This window comes from Acartia tonsa, chromosome 14 (assembly GCF_053477335.1).
Source record: "Acartia tonsa isolate MP-2025a chromosome 14, ASM5347733v1, whole genome shotgun sequence".
NCBI lineage: Eukaryota > Metazoa > Arthropoda > Copepoda > Calanoida > Acartiidae > Acartia > Acartia tonsa.
This window is the reverse complement of record NC_137273.1, coordinates 17,609,813-17,625,791: the sequence shown is the minus strand read 5'-3', so window position 1 is coordinate 17,625,791 and position 15,979 is coordinate 17,609,813. Positions and strand designations below refer to the sequence as shown.

The 15,979-nt window shown below is 32.1% G+C and overlaps 1 protein-coding gene across 4 annotated transcripts in view; it reads right to left on the bottom strand.

Moving 5' to 3' along the window:
- Positions 1-15,979, bottom strand: part of LOC145305915 (equilibrative nucleoside transporter 1-like) — an 83,426-nt gene that overhangs the window by 67,250 nt on the left and 197 nt on the right. For all 4 annotated transcript variants that reach the window (XM_080147786.1, XM_080147788.1, XM_080147790.1 and 1 more), the window contains exon 2: positions 15,682-15,837. The gene's annotated coding sequence lies outside the window, so the exon portion shown is untranslated. The remainder of the gene's footprint in view (positions 1-15,681; positions 15,838-15,979) is intronic.

Here is a 15,979-nt window from a genome sequence, read left to right as displayed (position 1 = left end):
TTCGAATACGAGAAAGGATATTACTAACCACATAGCTGATTCGATTCTTCTTAAAAGTGTAGCTTCTTATAAAGTCTTAAAATAACATTCATTAGGTTGAGTATTCAAATATTTTATCCACAATTTTAATCTACAGAAGGAAAAATGTGCGGTATTTGGGATGTTCATCAATTAATCAGCCATTGTCTTATCCCTTTAGATCCCTGTGAAACTCTATACGGAAGTGATTGCACATTGTAATCTGGATAAGAAGATAAAAGTAGCTTTTCAAATCAATCAAATGAGAAAGAGTGGGAGATATATTATGACAGACAGACAACCTAACAAACAGACAAACTATTTTGGAACCACCATTTTAGATTATCAATAAACTTTAACAAATTTTCTCGTATTCATTCGAATCCGGTGGATAGGAACCGGTTCTCATCCATACGAAAAAACTATGTCTAGCATCATATTATAAACGGCTTTCTACGAATATAGAAATGTACAATCATAAGATACGAGAAATAACTATTAACTCTCTCTCTCTCTTTTCTTTCTCTCTTTCTTTGTCTTTCACTGTCTTTCTCTTTTTTGGGGACTTTTATTGTATTTCAAATGTTTGGTTCATTAAGTTGAGTGTCCAAATTTTCAACCATTAATTAAAATCTACAGAACGGGTAATTTTGTGTTTTATCTTTGGGGTTGTACATTAATATATCAGTCATTGTCTTATCCCCTTAGATCCCTGCTTACAAATACAAATACACATCACAACACATAGAGAGAGAGAGAGAGAGAGAAGAAAGGGATGGTAAAGAAAGATTAATAGGGGAGGGGGGTACATATTAAAAAAGAAAAGGGTTTTATAATTTCTAGTTGGATGGGGGAAGACATAGAATAAATGATGAACGTGAATGAACTTGAAAAAAAATGTGTATATTTCACCATAGAGCCATGCCTTATAACATAAAAATGGGGAGGGTTTGGGGGACCCTAATACATGTCAAGTACATACTAGGTTGATGTATTATTTGCATATGTTTGATATCCTAATGTAATTTTCTGACATCCTGTTAATTGCTATGGTGTTTTCATCTTAAAGATTGAGTTTAATTTTGCTTTTTTAGGAAGCGTCTCAATCTGTTCATGGTTTTATCCAGTAAAAAATACTTTTTAGATAATTTGATAAGATGAATTAAGATAAATTCTTATTTTTTTGTCTTATCTCCTTTCTTGAAATTACACATTGTTATATTCTCTAAATTTATCACTTTTTTCAAAGTCTGCTTTATAAGTTGTTAAATACAATTTTGTCTAAATATTTCAATAGTATATTTATTATTTATACAACTTTACAAAATTACTTTTGTAAAAATGATAAAGGGAATGATTATTAATGTGAATGATTTTCACAGGGGAGATACATACATGGCTTCATTTAAAACTTGATGGCTTTTAAAATATATTTCAGTACTTGATTTTAAAACTTGAGGGCTTGATTTAAAGTTTTAAATTCACATTTTTAAAATATATTTCAGTTATTTCAATTTATAATTTTACCCTCTCTAAATAAAAAACCAAGGATGTCCTTGCATGTCTGTATTAGTTTGTCTGTCTGTTTGTGGGTACCAAAGGATCTCGCTAACCGCTGAACAGATCGGGTTCTCCTTTACAGGGTAGCTTCTCATAGGCCCTGGGAAGTTTATAACTATTTTGGGGGAGGGTACCACCACCCTCCAAAGATAAAATTAATTGTTTGAATTATAAATGTGCATCAGGATATCAAAACTGAAAAGGATAAAAAAATATTTTTAAGAGGATGGGTATAATTCAGGAATCTATGGGGATAAGACAATAAGCAATAAATTGATGTTCATCCCCAATAATGATACACAAAATTACCCCTTCTTTAGTTTTAAATTAGAAGTTGAAACGTTTAAACACTCAATTTAATTAACCAACCAATCAAAATTCACTAAAGTTCCCAAAGTTTAAGCCAACGAATAAGAAAACCTTATTATAAATCATTGGGGACTAATGTAATAAACAATGTTATTGTCCCCTCTCTCTCTCTCTGGCCAACCCAGGTTATGAAAGTACCAAACTATGCATAAAACTATGTATATATGTGTAATATATGTGTAATAATAATATTATCATTTTGTATGCTTATGTTGAAATACATATCTATCTATCTAATTATACCAATTAGTGCTTAATGTATGTTTGTGTTCTGATATCCTTTTTATAATGCAAATCTAAATGCTAGTTTTCAAAATTATATATGTAAAAATTACTTTTAAAATAATAAAAAATTGTTGAATCTAAGTAGTAGAATCTAGGAAAGTTGGTAAACTCAAGTTTTTACCCCCCTTCCCACTTTTTTTTATTTTCTATAGCAACAAATATTTTTCAATATTATTATACTTTCAACGATTCTTTCCTTTTTTGATTTTTTTTATGAAAGGCTCACAAAAAAGGGAAATTTTGAAGATACCAAATATCTTTCTTATATTAAAGACTAGCGGCTAGCCCTAAACTAGATATAAACCTTACCAGGACCTATGAAAAGATAACCTGTAAAGGAGAACAATATTGATTAAGTTATTAGCAAGATCCTTTATAACATGCACACACAGACAGACAGAAAAATGTCCAGTTGCTTTATTATCAGAATAGTTTTACATAATTAGTGTCAGGGATATAAAGGGATAAGACAATGGCCGATAAATTGATGTACATCCCTAAAAATTAAAATAATCTATAAAAACTATGTTGATAAGGTCTGTATGCTCCGACACACAGCATGTCTGATTCCATGCACAATTTACTTCCTTATAATCACACCAGAGCTCAGTACAAAAACGTGCTGTGATGTTAAATCAAAAATTGTTCTAAGAACCTGGTGTTAACCAGAGCTTGGGTTGTGTGTTGTAGGTAGGGATGAGGTATTAGTCGCAGAAGGGTGGGGGGTGTATGTTTTAAGCTTTAACATCTCTCAGAGGGTTAGAGGGAAAATTTTTTAATGTTAAGGAGAAGAGGCGAAGGGAAAAGGGCATTTTATTTCACATCTTCAGCTGGTAGGGGGAAGTTTGGGGAGGGGGGAGATTTTATATATTTTGTACTTTGAGTTAAAGTCATTATTATTATGGGGGGGGGAGGGGTAGGAGGGGTGGCTATGAGAAAATTATATAAAGGTGGGTATACATTTCAATACTACCCTCTAACACATTTCTTGACCTAATAGTAATAAATAAAATAAATTTGTGTATCTATCTATCTATCTCCCTCTCCCAAACTCTCTATTTAAACCCCTAAACATTTCTGACATCCTGTTTGAAATTAAGAAAATTTTTGGCAATTTTATGCATTTCCAAGGTTTTAATGGACATTAATGAATTTAAATTTTTATATCATTTATATAATTTTATGATATATATAGAAAGAACCTAAAAGTCTAATTAATATATTTAGTAAATTTTATTTCGGAATTGTTTAACGAACATACTTAATTTAAGATTGCGTGATTTATTTCGAAATAGAAATATAAAACGTAAAAATTTATTATTTTTCAAAATCTTCTATTTATTTACGAAGTACTTCGTAAATAAATATTAAGAAATTTGAATATTTAGAAAAATAGAAATAGGGATATATTTTTGAACGAACGGAGAGGGGAATAAATATCCTATTTTTGAAATAGAATTCTTGCACACGTAAATTAATATTCCCCAATTTCAATATTTTCATATCTCTAAATTCCCTTCCAAATTTTCTCGAAATACGATACGTTTAGGGTTTAGAATACTTAATATTTTAAATATCTAGTAGACACATCATTGCAAAAATGCATCTATTAAATTTATACTCCTTTATCCATAATATTTAATACATCTATTACATATACAAAAATATATGTATAAATCCACTTCAATGTTGTAGCATTATACCTACCCCTTTATTTTACTCCCCTCTTTCTCCTTTTCTCATATCAGATTAAAAGTAGCTACTCACAAATAAAAACACAGTGGTTGTATTTTTGCTAATGGTATAAGTGGCTGCATCCCTTACTCGGTTGTTATTTTAGATAGACAGCTTATTTTTGGGAGTATCTACCATACATCTCAGTTAGTCTGTCGGTCATAGAAATTCTAGAAATGTAGCTCTGACAAAAACTACCTGCCTACCCCATTATTTAAAAATAAGAAGAATGGGTTGCCCCTCCCAACCCGACTAAACTTTGATGGGAAACCGCCATGGAATGTTAGAGACAACAAATCTTTTTCTTGGTGAGCAAAACCTGCTCTTTATTTATCTGACCTATTTTTTTCTATGATAAAAAAATGTCAAAGATCCATCATTATTTCTTTCTTTTTTTATATACTAGCGGCTACGCCCCCTAGAAGCCTCTAGGGGCACTGGTAGGAGGGGGAAAAGTCGACCTCATCACATTTTAAATTTGAGTTTCGAAAGAGTTTAAAAAAATATTTTGGGGGGAGGGGGGTGAAGACACCCTTTCCAAAAATAGTTTTAAACCTTCCCAGGACCTATAAGAAGCTTCACTGTAAAGGAGAACAATATCGGTTCAGCGGTTAGCGAGATCCTTCGGGACAGACAAAAAACGCTTACTACTTTATATAATAGGATTAGGATTATACCACCTTCCCATTTATAGGTCTAGTTTTTAGTAGCGAAGCTACTTTATGATTCTAAGTGTTCTTCTGTCCATCCATCTGTATTTTGGCAAAAAATAGAATAAGGCATTTGTGTGTTTTACAACAATCTAATAAAGTGTAGTTATTTCTCGCATCATATTATAAACAGCTGTCCGCGAATATAAAATGTACAATTTTAAGATTAAAGCCATTTTTTAAGCCCCGAGATGCCGAAGGCACGGGCTAAAAAACCTGGTATTAATCTAATGTTTGTACATTTTTATAATCGTAGAAAACTGGATATAATACGATGCTAGACATAGTTTTTCGTATGAATGAAGACCGGTTCTTATCCACAGGATATGAATCGGTTTCGAATGAATTATTTCTCGCATTTTAATCTACCAAAAATATTAATTTTAATTTAGAATACTTTGTGGTGGATGAAATTAGTTTATTATCCATTGTGTTATCCCTTTATTCCTGCACAAAACCTGTGCTATTGTCTTATCCCTTAATCCCTGCAAAAGACCTGTACTAATGTCTTATCCCTTAATTCCTGCAAAAACCTGTGCTATTGTCTTATCCCTTAATCCTTGCAAAAGACTTGTCCTATTGTCTTATTCATTAATCCCTGCAAAAGACCTGTACTAATGTCTTATCCCTTAATCCCTGCAAAAGACTTGTACTAATGTCCTATCCCTTAATCTTTGCAAAAGACCTGTACTAATGTCTTAACCCTTAATCCCTGCAAAAGACTTGTACTAATGTCTTATCCCTTAATCTCTGCAAAAGACCTGTACTAATGTCTTAACCCTTAATCCCTGCAAAAGACCTGTACTAATGTCTTATCTCCTAATCCCTGCAAAAGACCTGTACTAATATCTTATCCCTTAACCCTACAAAACACCTGTACTAATTACTTATCCTTTAATCCCTACAAAAGACTTGTACTAATGTCTTATCCCTTAACCCTACAAAAGACCTGTACTAATGACTTATCCCCTAATTCCTACAAAAGACTTGTACTAATGTCTTATCCCTTAATCTCTGCAAAAGACCTGTACTAATGTCTTATCCCTCATCCCTGCAAAAGACTTGTACCAATGTCTTATCCCTTAATCTCTGCAAAAGACCTGTACTAATGTCTTATCCCTTAATCCCTGCAAAAGACCTGTACTAATGCCTTATCCCTTAATTCCCGCAAAAGACCTGTACTAATGTCTTATCCCTTAATTACCTCACAAAACCTGTACTAATGTCTTATCCTTTAATTCCCTCACAAAACCTGTACTAATGTCTTATCCCTTAATTCCCTCACAAACCTGTACTAATGTCTTATCCCTCATCCCTGCAAAAGACTTGTACTAATGTCTTATCCCTTAATCCCTGCAAAAAAACCTGTACTATTGTCTTATCTCTTAATCCCTGCATAAGACTTGTACTAATGTCTTATCCCTTAATTCCTGCAAAAACCTGTACTAATGTCTTATCCCTTAATCCCTGCATAAGACTTGTGATTTTGTATGTTTTGATATTATACTCCTGCTTGAGGTCTTACTTCCGATGGATAGTATTAGAATTCCGTTTCTCACGGTCCTACGCGGTCATACGCAATGTTGGAAGGGTCTTCGTTTTCGCGATTTGAGATAAATTCATCTTTCTCATATAGCGAATTAAATATTCTTTTCTCTTTAAGAGAAAAATGTAAATCAAATAGCGAAAAATGAGATTGGAAATTTGCGTCACCCTTCCAACATTGCGTATGACCGCTTAAGACCGTGAGAAATGGCATTTTCCTGCTGTGTATCCTTACTCCTTGCATTTCTAATATCTTTTCCAATAGTGGTACAACTAGGTGTACCTTCATCTCCGCTTAATATTACACCCGCTTAATATTTCGCAATTGCATAAAGACACTAAAATACTTGCGGTATCGCCCCCTAGCCTCTTGTAACTAAAATTTCTCAGACGCAATACAATCACGCAGCTTCCCCTTGGTTGTGTAAGAGGGGTGATCGAGTAGATACTTAATAGTCTTTTACATAAAAATTGTGCAACTCTTATCCTAAGCTTCTCTGCGTGGACCGTCATTCATTATGGTGACTTGATTTGGGACACCTGCCATACGTGGTGAGGGTTAGGCAATAAAAATTAGCTCCCATGAGACTGCGGGTCAAGTAATAATGTACTTGAACGTGAAGCTTGAGCTGGCCCTGGTGGCTATACAAAAGTGTCTCATCAAAGAAGATAAAGTATAGAATTGAAAACCTATATTATGTCTTGGAAAATTGAAGAAAAGTTACGCCTGTGCATTAAAACTATTATCTCAAGCTTAAATTGTACAGTTGGGACAAAACTGAAATAATATTCTTTATAAAAGAAATTATATCAAAAAAATATTACACTTTATTTACGAAATTCATGTTAATATAATTTTGTTTATGGTTTTGCACATAATATAAGTTTTAACCCATTGTGTATTGGAGAAAGGTGGTTGAAAGCCAGTCGTCCTGGCTTTTAGTAAACGAATAAAAAGGGAACTGCTTTTTGGTCTTTCAAAAGTTCCAATTTTATTTCAGGCTAACCAGGCAGAATCTTCTACCTGAGCTGGATCTTTAAATCATTTCAATAGTGCGCCAAATCGGGGTGAGCCAACTTTCCACCAATGAGAGCACAGTATTTTACGAAATGCCGCAATGTGATTGGCTGAAATTCGGCGCACCCCGATTTGGTGCACCATTGAAACGATTTAAAGTGTTCACGAAGCTGGAAAAAAGCTGATATATGTCACTTATTAATGTTTTTTAAGAGTACTATTTTGAGAATTAAGTCTTAAATACTTCCCATTTAAAAATAAATCAAACTTTAAAAAAACGAATTTATTCCCTTGAAAACATCGTTGTAGTTTGTGTTTAATTATACATATCTAAAAACCTATCAAAATCGACAAATAACAATCTTTTATTTGAAGTTTACTTGCAAATTTATAGTAAAATAAAAGCTTTTGTTACGTACCCTATTAAACTAACTAAAAAATGTTGAAATTGCTATCTACGGATAGATTAAAAATTTTCTTCCGATGGTCACAGAAATAAAGCCATATATGGTAAAGATAATGGTACCAGGATATTCATTTTTTCCTTTATTTAAAAATTTATATAAATATCTACATATCTACATGGCTTTATATATGTGACGTTAAAAATCATTTGAAATCATTTAATTGCTTTGTATATGTATGATAAAATGTAATATAACCATTGAACAGGATACATACAGGCAATTAATAATATTATAATTGAAACTATAAAATTAAGCTATTCTCGGGACCATCAATAATGTATCATCTTATTTAACGCCTATCTCAAAAAATGCTTATCTCAGAAAATGCTTTTCTAAAATACATTTTAAAAAGCAAAGCATTGTTTTATATCTAGCAATCAATATATTAATAAGAATATATTTTGATATCATTAATATGACTTAATTATATTCATTTTGTATAAAGACACATTCATGTATTAAAAATTGTTAAGATAAAGTCCAAGCTTTTTATCTCTAACTAGTGGCTATGCCCCTAGAGGCCTCTAGTGGCACTTTAAATGTTTTTTTTTTATATTTGAAATATGTCTATGTTGCATTTGACATTTATGTTTCATTGAATGCTCTTTGTTAAATCAAGAACCATAATTTTTTTTTGATTTCTTGTGATTTCTCTTAGGAAGGTGGTGGTACCCTCCCCCAAAATAGTTATAAATCTTCCCAGGACCTATGAGAATCTACCATGTTAAGGAGAACCTGATCGGTTCAGCAGTTAGCGAGATCCTTTGGTACAAATTTACAGACACACAAACACAAAAACACACAGACAAACATCCTGTTACTTTATTATAAGTATATTAGCTGAGAAAACAGGTTGGAGCATTTTTTAAGTACAGTCAGGTTGAATTAAACACACACACACATACACACATACAGAGTACGGACCCCACAGAACTTGACTGTATTAAAGTTTATTCTTCAAAACATGGAATAGGATAAAGAGCACACAAATTCTATTCTTTTAATAAATTTATATATAAATCTGTTATTTATGGATGTACAATCAGAAGAGATATTGAATCAAGCCAGTCAGTAATTAATATATACAAAAATGGAAATAAAATAACATGTCTTTTCAGTTATGGGAATACAATTATTTACTTATTATAGTTATTGAAATTGTCCTATATTGGTCCAAACTTACAACTTAAAATACACTGAAGGGACTGCAACTTTTACAATATTCAAAAATGTTTGGTTTCTATATTTCAACTTGACAAAATCCGTTGGTACCATTTGTACAATGACAGGTAAGAGAGGGGACGAAGAAAGAAAGAGGGAAACACAAACGGCTAATATAAGTTGGGTTTATAAACAAAATCTGTATGATTATAAATCAATAAATTAATAAACTTGTTTAACCAATTTGTCGAGATTTTACATAATATCACCAGGGACGTCCTAGGAGGTGGAGGATAAAGGGGTAGGCATCCCCAAATTTTTTAATTTTTTACCCCCTTAAAATAAAAAAGCTTAGACGTCACTAACTCTATGATATAAAGATTTCTTCCTCCAAAATGAACTTGGTGGTGCTGTAGGCATCCCAGAAATTGCAATTTTCAATTCTCCCCCCCCCCCCCCCCAATAAAAATGCTTGGACGTCCTTGAAAAGCATGATCTATGTTATTAAGATTTTCAATGATTAACAACCTTTTTGTTTTAAAGACCCAACTCTGTGTGAATGAAACAGTCATATTACTGGATAAAAATTAATTAAAATCAACTTATATATTATCCAGATTTTATTTGATTGATGACCTTTTCATTTCAAATCCCCAACTCGGTTTTTGAAAACAGACATATTTCCTTACAATAATGGGCCCTGATAGTTTATTTTATATAAATTTTTCATTTAAAATGAATGTTTAGTCAAAAAATATGTATGATGATTATAGGAATACGAATTTAAGGCTTTTAAAAAATTTAAATAAAAAACTAAATTTGGATATCTAGGGTTTAAAAAAAGGCAGGTATCTATAGAAATATGGCTCTTTTGCGATCATTTAGAGAAAAACAAAAATGCCTATGTTTATGAAAATACTTTAGCAAGACTGCTTAATTTTTTGCTGGATATATATAGCAAATAATATCTATTTACTATTTTTGCCCAATTTTATTCTTAAATGATGTAATTTCTGAAGATTTCAACAATTTTTCATATGTAAGTGTACCTGCATAGATATATCAATATTTGGTAACTGATTTTACGAAATTAACGCAGGTTTTATATTTTATTGTAAATCAAGTTTGAAAATTTATTTCAAAAGAAATGTAGTACAACAAAATTTTTGTAGTATAAATTTCATTTTTTTTATGTGTAAGCAAAGAAAAGGGTGATTTTTCCCTAGTCTTATAAGTGCACAGATTGTTGTGTTATTTTTGTGAGAAATGGATCTCTGCATCCTTAATTAATTTCTTTCTAACTTAGTGGAATTTTTAAGGCATTATACTATGAAAATTACTTAAAAAATAAGAAAAGGTAAATAAAAATGCAATTTGAAAAAATTGCTTCGCGATCACTTTAAAGATCCAGCTCTGGATTCTATTCTATACTTTATCTTCTTTGTGTCTCATCCTACTTAATAATATAAAATATCTGCGGAAATGAATGAACTTTATACGACTACCCTCCTCCTACCTAGTCCAATATTAGCACACAATATAACTCAATATTTTATTATAAAAACAGACAAAATTTTAATATTTTTGAAGTATAGATATCTAATTCATTTTCATCGAGACAAAATAGTGTATGCGCATTAGTCTTTCTACAAAAAATCAGTTTTAAATCTTTAATAGAAACCAAAGAAAAATTCAATCATATTTGAAGTTTGAATATTTCTTGAAAAATATTAAATAAATCAAAACTAGGGTGATTTCGTAGTGAAATATTACTGTTTATCAATATTTTGTAAATATTATTTTCCCGTAAATATATTAAAATTTCTTAATATCCCATGTACCCCGGAAGTCCAAACTTCACACCTTTCTGTATATTTCCTAACACATAGAAGGGGAATATTTAAATTGAAAATCTGAATATACTAATATATATTAACAGAGGGTAATATCTTGTTACCTTCTCAGCTGGTCAACAAATATTAAAAAATATGTTTTAATATTTCAAAACCCGCTAAATTAGAATAAGGTTTGGTGAATATATTTTTGATGTATATTCACTAAATCTCGTAAGTACTGAAATAAATATAATCTATTTTTCCTTATTCCGTTCAATTTTGCTTCGACTCTTATACATTTATATTCTGATTATTCAGTTCTGACACTATACAAGTGTTAATGTCTTTTTGTCCTACCGTTTCAGTGCTTTTATGGATGTTGTCATCCTTGTTAATTATGTTTTCGTTGGCTTTAGATCTTAGGGACTTTTATTGAATTTTGATTGGTTTGTTCATTTAGTTCAGTGTCTAAACTTTTCAACCTCTAATTTTATCTACAGATGGGGCAAGACTGTGTCTCATCATTTATCGGCCATTGTATGTTGTCATGTAAGTGTAACTTTTTTCTTTAATTAAGTGTATTTTTAAAAGCGAAGCTTTTCTATAATTAGGGTCGGTCCGTCCGTCCGTACGTCCGTACGTCCGTCCGTCCGTACGTCCGTCCGTACGTCCGTCCGTCCGTCACGGATAGCTTTTTTCGTTAATTTAGACATGTTAGAATTGTCCTATCGATTTCAAATTTTGCATGGTGATTCCTTTAGTAGTTAGGTACGATTTAGAAAGCGTAGCAACTCTATAATCATTACCAAAATGTCCGTACGTCCATTTTAAACATGTTGATTTTTTTACTTTTTTTAAATAGCTTTTTTCGTTAATTTAGGCATGTTAGAATTGTCCTATAGATTTCAAATTTTGCATGGTGATTCCTGTAATAGTTAGGTACGAGTTAGAAAGCGTAGCAACTCTATAATCATTACCAGAATGTCCGTACGTTCATTTTAAACATGTTGATTTTTTACATTTTTTACAACAAATTTGTATGTGACCTAATTATCCGATTGGTCTGATTTTTGGTATACTGATTCCTGGGACAACAAAGTACAATGCTATAAGCGAAGCAACTCTATAATCAAGTCCTAAAAATGTAAGTATGTCCATAATCATTATCCTTTATCAAGCAGTTTTTCAATAACTTTACTTACAATTTTGCTTTGACTCTTATACATTCGCATTCTGATTATTCAGTTCTGACATTATACAAGTGTTAATGTCCGTTGTTCCTACCGTTTCAGAGCTTCGCTTTTATGGATGTTGTCATCCTTGTTTTTGAATGTTTCTTCCAATGATTTTAAAAGTTAGTCATGACTTGACTTGTTGTTTGCCTTTTTTTCAATATGAAAAGCCACAGAGACTATGGCTGCCGAACCCTGAATGAAAGAAAAGCTTTTCTAGTATGGCTTTGAAACCAATTAATATCCGCTGCATTTTCCATAATTTTCCACGGATATTAAAATAAAAAAGTTTGCATCCTTTAATACACCAATTTATCAGCCATTGTCTTATCAAAATTAAACTAGGAAACGGCTATACTTTATTTATTCCACTCCTTGGGGGGGGGGGGGGGGCTATAAACATAGATATCATACGTGTCCTGTGACTTTACAAAGCCGGTCCAGGATATCATATTCTTAATGAATTCCGGCGAGGGGGGGGGGGTTGTTTTACAATGATGCATAAATGATGAAAATTAGCTATTTATCTATTAATTATACATTTAATATATTTTAAGTACAACTACGGACAAACAGACATCCTGTTAATTTTAATGTAAAACAGTAAACACACATGAAAGAAAGTAGGGGGGGGGGGGGGGGTAGTATTTATCCGTATCATATTTCGCTTTACCATAGAGGGAAAGGGGTTGGCGTTGCGTTGGGATAGGATAGGAGGATAGGACATTTGAGGATAAATTTAATTCCCCTCTCATCTCTAAATATAATAATATAACTATTCATTATCATAAACAGCTTTCCACAGACATTAAAATTCTTTCTTATTATTATTTGATTAGAATTGAAAATATCCTAAATGCCTACACCAATTTATCAGCCATTGTCTTATCAAAATTAAAATAGGAAATTTATTTAATATTATATATATTCATAATTCTCCTCCTATTCTATCTATTCTTAATGAATTCCCGCGGCTTGGGGGGGGGGGGGAGGGTTTACAATGATGCACCAATAATGAAAATTAGCTCTTTATATAATATACCAAATACTCAAGTTTTTAAAATTTTGTCTTATTTTTCTACATAAATAAAAGTAAATCATTGTGTTTTTTGTTATATTTAAACATTGCTATTCAATATGTTTCTTTTTATTTAAACATTTTTGTACGAACACCGTGGCTGACCCAAAGATCAAATAACAATAAATCATATTATATTTAAATACTTGCACGCACACAAGGGAGTCTTTACTCTTTCTTTAGTAATATAAATGAATAAAGACATCCTACTTTTCTTTTCTTTAATTAATGACCTATATTATACCAATATCTATCCTTTTGCAAAAGCTTTTCTTTAATAACGTATCGTCCGTCTGTCACTAATTTTACTTTCATTTACTTACTTTAACTTACACTGCATTTTAAAAGCAAAGCTTTTCTATAATTTTCTATAATTAGGATCGGTTAATTACTGTAACTTACACTGCATTTTAAAAGCAAAGCTTTTCTATAATTTTCTATAATTAGGGTCGGTTAATTAGAGTCTTCCAAAAAAATTAACTTACAATTTTGCCCTGAATCTTTAAGTGTTAATATCCGCTTTTATGGAAGAAGAAGTTATAAAAAATCCTTGTTAGTTCCAAAATGAGGGTGGGGGAAGGGGAAGATAACATGACACCTAGGCTTTATAAGTTAACCCCCCCCCCCCAAAAAAAAATAAAATCCCCTATATGACGATTGATATATATGATTTTGAGTTTTGACCCATCCCCCCCCCTTCCCTATTTAAGAAGGGTTGACCAAAATGAGGGTGGGGGAAGGGGAAGATAACATGACACCTAGGCTTTATAAGTTAACCCCCCCCCCCCCCAAAAAAAAAAATAAATCCCCTATATGACGATTGATATATATGATTTTGAGTTTTGACCTCTCCCCCTCCCCCCCCCCCCCAAGAAATAACAAAAACATATGGTAATAGATAAAAGTTCCCCTTCTAACTAAGCGAAGCTTTTCTATAATTTGTATAAAAGGGTAAACCGTAAATGGATTAATTAAAATAAAAGATATATGTTGGCGTCGGCTATGAAGGCTTTTGGCCCGTGTTTTACAGACGGACAGAATACTTACTTATAATTTTGATTATACTAAATATACTTATACGTTTATGTTAATGTTTTGCATTAATGGATATTGTCATCCTTGTTAAAAATTTTCCACTCCACACATCCCAAATAACAAGCCGGAAGGTGATAATAGAAAGTTATAGTTATTAAGGAAGATTAATAATTTTAGCAAAAAAATAACACAAGTTCCCAAAGTTTTATAATAGCGTTTTCTTATTCGTTGGCTTAACAACTTTAGAGTTTTATTGAATTTTGATTAGTTGTTTCATTAAATTGAGTGTCCAAACGTTTCAACCGCTAAATCTAATCTACAGAAGGGGTAATTTTGTGTATCATCATTGGGGATAGACATCAATTTATCGCTCATTGTCTTATACCTTTAGCTCCTTGAACTATATCTGTTATCACCCTAGTAAAGCTATTAATCAAGATAATAAAACAAAATAATATCAATCATATTTATTTTATATAAAAAAGAAGTATTAAAACAATTTTTATCAGAAGCAGTTTTGGGAAATTCGCATATTTTGCAAATGGAGTATTAGTAGAAAATTAGGATCATGGAAAGAAAAACGAAGTTGCGGGCTTCATCGTACGTTCACAGTAGCTTATGAAGATTAGGTTAGGTTAGGTAAAGTAAATTTTAATGATTACCCGACAGGGTTAGAAAATATGCACCGCTTTTTGCTTCTTATAATTTCGGTATTTTTTAATTAACGTTAAGCTACAAAAAAAGCCAAGAAAGTTCTAGAAAATATGCCAAGGTTCCGTGATTCCTAATCATGCAAATCACATGATATTTAGCTAAAAAATATTTTATATTCTGTCCAGAAGGGTAGTGAGATATTACAGAATTTTAATATTTTATATCCCCTATATTTTGGACTATTTCACACCTCTCGGACAAGGGTCAGTATATACTCGTATATGGAAATATAATAATAAACCCCTTACACCCGATATTATCAGACTTTTTCCCACGGACCCCAAATAAAACGAAAATTAGCCGTTTATTGCCCTAACTTGAACATTTACAGAGTCAAAATAATATTTGAAACTTCACATATGACAAAAAATTTTTTCACTTTATTGTTAGTTGTAGCATGAAAATTTAAATAAAAAACCAAAAAAAGAAGCTTAAAAAAGCAAGCTAACCCACGAACAATTCTGTCTTCTTTTCAATAAATATTTTTGTTGCTGAAATGTATTGACACTGAAGATTCTTGAGTATGGAATAATGAATAGGAGGCCCTTGGGCCAAATATTCTCAAAATTATTAAACTTACATCAAATAAGTGGGAGGGTAATTCTTAAAATTATGTATCTTCATATTTCCAGCATCCTATAGTAGGTTTATCCTGTTGGTCTTTCAGCCTAAACTTTCCAGCTACAAGTCTAGCACAGAACATCCCCCCCCCCCCCTCCTTAGTAGTTTTCATGTTTTTTCCTTTAGGTCAGGTTAGGTTAACTTTGGGTAAAGGATAGAAGCCGAGAAAATCACGTATTCCCCAATTCATTAATACCGGACAGACTGACGGATATTCGGAATTATAGAGTAGCTTCGCTACTAATAATAAGAGGGTTGGGTTCCGTGCTTGCAAAGAACCTATTGAAAAAAAGACTTACCCAGGGTTATATCTATTGGTGATGTGATGCATGGGGGGCCTGGCTACTCACCCCTACTCTGCCACCACTTTCTTCACCTCCTCGTCCTCTCCCTACCCCTTCTCTCACTACCCCTGCCCGCACACCTGACCTCCCCCTTGGCGGTCACCAGCTAACCTGGGGCCAATCCTCAATTAAGTAAAGTAGTTGCAATAAAATTTAAAAATGCCAAGAAAAAAGGTAAAATCTTTGTGGTTGGACATGCATTAATTTTTGCAAGGTTTTTAACCTCTAACTTCAAGGTACAAAATTTCTAATT